Below are 4075 nucleotides of genomic sequence, written 5' to 3'. Positions count from 1 at the left end.
CAGTTTCCAACTAGGGGACCCTTTCTGCGACTGCGCGTATTGTGGAATCGGCCAAAGATGTCGGTAATAATATAACAGCAATCCAAGGGCCTGGAAGAAGTCAGAGGTGGTGCCGCACGCTCCATCTTTGATATATATGTTTATTAAATTTAAACTTTGAATGAACTAAGTGTACATTTATATTTCAATATAATGTTTTAAGGTGGCTCAAACCAGTTTCAACACCTTTAAGAGACGTTGTTATTAGAAGGATTGACATTACAACACTTTATCACGTAACAGCAATGTTATGGTACCATGTGAAACATCAATTATTGCTGAACAAGAGGCAGTCATGCAGTTATGTTTGTGATGTAACGAGTTACCATGGTAACAGGAAAGCCTTCTTGCCGTTGAAAAGGAGGGCCCTCCATTTGCTTCTGTCCTCCTTTATACAATCTTTCCACCTTTTGTGTGACCTGCCTCTTTTTTTGAGCTCACCGAACAGCACTTGATTAGGGAGCCTATCCTCTGACATTCTGCAAACATGGCCAGGCCAGCGCAACCTGTTGCCCCGTACCAGCAGCTGACGTAGCAGGGCTGGTTGAAGTTTTCAATCTTCGGGATGTGTCTAACGTGTGTGGTCCACGTTTCACTGCCATAGAGTAGAGTTGGAAGGATTAGAGCTTTGTACACAAGGAGTTTTGCCTGGATGGAGATTCCTCTACGGTCCCAGTTGTTGAGTTTGAGGGAGTAGAAAGTCCTTGTCTAGCTGACAGTCTTTGGTTACAGTGCCTCCGAGATAACAAAACTTGAAAGTGAAAGTGATGGTGATGCCCTCAAGCAGGTTAGATAGATAGTTTATTATAAAAATATATTGCAGCTTACAAGCTGAATTGCATATTTTCAAAATCTTTAAATACGTTAAAATATAATAATAAATAATTCTAATAAAATAGTAATAATATAAAGCATTATAAATATCTAATAGATGATCTAATGATAAAACTGTTCATGCATCTTTCCGTCTTGCATTTCGGAACCGAAAAATGCCAGGCGCGCCTAAGGGCGTATTGTGAGGGTCCACGTTGTTGGACTAGACTGTATAATCAATGAATGACCAGAATCGTTAATTATCCTATCAAAAGTTTTCCTTACAAATCTCTAAGATATAATCACTAATTGGAACAATGTTCGCAAGTTCCATTGCGTCATTATAACAATGTCCAGGGCAAATAATTCTAAGAGCCCTTTTCTGAATACGTTCTAGTTCATTCTTGAGGTACTCTTGAAGAGCATAGAAAAATACTGGGGATGCGTAGGTCAGAATGGAACGGATGCAAGAGGTATAGAAAAGAACTAAATCTTGCTTAGCAACTCTTGCTCTTTTCAGCTGACTTAAAAAATATAAGCGTTTGGACGCTTTCTTAATGATCTCATTAATGTACTCGTTCCACGTGAGGTTATTCGATATGGTAACACCCAACAATTTGGCGCTATTCACCAAACCTAACTCCTCGTTGTTTATAACAATAGGTGCAAAATGTGATTCCTCCTTTGCGAACGAAATCCTAAGTTCTTTACACTTATCACTGTTCAATTTGACTCTATTATCTGCAATTTTTTGGGCGTTGCTTGCTCTGCCCTTGATTACTACTTCAGATGCTGTCGTATCATCAACATATTTCCATATATGGGCTATACCATTGTCAATTGCTAGATCATTGATGAGAACAAGAAACAACCACGGTCCTAATTTCGTCCCCTGAGGGACACCGGATGGAACTGAGCCCCACTCAGAGTAACAACCCTCAGAGAGTTTGATTCTCTGGAAACGATCAGAGAGAAAGTCGATTATCCAATTAATTATTCTAGTTGGTATACTAAGCTTACATAACTTATTTACAAGGATCTTATGGTCAATGAGATCAAAAGCTTTTTGGTAATCAAAGAGAGTCACTCTTACGGTTGCGCCATTTCCATCTGTTTCCTTGGACCAATGATGAACCATGTGAATAAGTGCTTGGGTGGTAGATGATTTAGGGTAGGGGGTGGATCTCCTGTTTGATAATGCAGCACTTCGGTTTTCTCCTTGTTGATGGTCAAGCCCCACTGTCTGCAAGCGCTGTTCAGACGGTTAATGAGGAGTACCTCCTAAAGTGGCCAATATTATACAGAGCCTACACGAAGGCATGAAGGCCATGGTGTCAGTTGGCAGAGAATTAACTGACAAGTTTCACGTCACAGCTGGCCTACGCCAAGGTTTCATCCTAGCACCATCCTTGTTCATCCTGTTCTTTGCTTTCGTCGTTCAACACGCTACCATGACCCTGCCACCCTAAGACGGAGTTAGCATCAGGCACCGTATTAATGGAGATGTTAAACTTAAGACGCCTTCGCACCAAGCTGGCAAAAACAACTACAGTCAGCGAACGTCTATACGCAAACGATGCAGGTTTCGACAGACACGAGCATGAAGTACTCCAGTAGTATTCCGATCTTTACGAGGAGTCCCCACATGAGAGGTCTGCTGACAAAGTCAAAGGCTTTGACAAGGTCTATGAACACAAGGTGCAGTTCTTGTTGTTGCTCTCTGCATTTCTCCAGTAATTGTTTGAGTACAAACATCTGTCAACTTTTGATCTGCCTCCACGGAAACTACATTGAGCTTCAGGAAGATAAGCTTTGATAGAAGGCCAGATGCGATTGAGGACTACCTTGGCAAATAACTTGCCCACGATTGAGATCAGGGTGATGCCACGATAGTTTCCACAGTCGAACTTGTTCTTCTCCTTATACAGCTTCAACAAGATACCGTCCTTAAATCCTTGAGGACCAGTCTCGGATTCCCAGATTGTCAGGAAGAGTTTGTGAAGATTTGACAGGAGAGCAGGACCACCAAACTTCACAACTTCTGCTGGAATGGTGTCAGGCCCGGGTGCTTTACCAGAGGATAGTTGTTTCAGGGCCTTGGAGATTTCTTCGAGAGTTGCTGCTTCGAGATCTTCTACTATCTCAGCAGGTAGAATGCTGTCGAGCACGCTGAGGTCGGCAGAACCGGGCTGGTTGAGGAGGGTGCAGGAGTGTTTCTTCCACCTGTTTAGGATATCCACCTTTTTGCGTTAGTCGAACGCCCGTAGCAGAATCGATGGGGTCTAGGCCAGATGTCCTACGACCAGAGAGCGGTTTGATGCCTTCGAAAACCTTCCTAGCATTGTGCTTATTGGACAGGGCTCTATCAGTCCACCAGACGGTTTTCAGATGCCGGATGGCACGCTGGCATTTGTTCTGTGCCTCTCTGTAGCGTGTTCTGTTGGCTGGAGTCTCGCCTTGCATGAAGGCTTTGGAAGCGGTGTGCTTTTCATTGAGAAGGGTCTGGATCTCAGCATCATTTTCATCAAACCAGTCTCTGTGTCTCTACTTTTTTCCTGGTGCCAAGTACAGATTTGGCAGTGTCGTATAGACTGTTGACTTGATAGAGGACCACATCTGCTCAACGTTACCTACAGGTGGAGTGAGGCTATCAGACAGGGCTTGTGCTAGTTGTAGAAGTTGTAGTATTTACATATAAATGCCGTGAAACTGCATTTGGAGCCAAACACTAAGTGTGAGGTTGATGATGAAGCGGTCCAATTTGCTTGCATTGCTTTCCAAGATTGAGCAATTTGAAATCACTTTACTGAAAGATTTTAGCCCGAACAAACAAGTAGCATTAGTTATATAACAACAATTTCCCCGACGCTTCTTGCGTAATAGCGCTTTGCACTAATGACGTCATGAAGTGAGTCACAAGGGAAATGAGGCATAATATTCGCTTCATTCTCTTCGGTTTTAAGCGACGTCGACCGTGTTCTTGGCTCTATTCTCGAGAAAGAACAAGAACAATAGACGATTGAGCAGCTAGAACGGTGTTTAAAGTGTAGTGGGTTGAAAGTGACGGGCAAACGTGACGACCTTTTTAAACGAGTGAGGGGCTGTATAAAGTCGTGTAAACAGTGGAAGTGACCACCCGCCTTATCCGAGCACACGTATTCGGATATTCAGTTTGATTCCGCAACTTTTTCTTTCCGGATTCAAAAATATTGCCATCCACACG

The sequence above is a fragment of the Montipora capricornis genome, chromosome 2 (assembly GCF_036669925.1).
Source record: "Montipora capricornis isolate CH-2021 chromosome 2, ASM3666992v2, whole genome shotgun sequence".
Classification (NCBI taxonomy): domain Eukaryota; kingdom Metazoa; phylum Cnidaria; class Anthozoa; order Scleractinia; family Acroporidae; genus Montipora; species Montipora capricornis.
Note: the sequence above shows the minus strand (reverse complement) of the source record.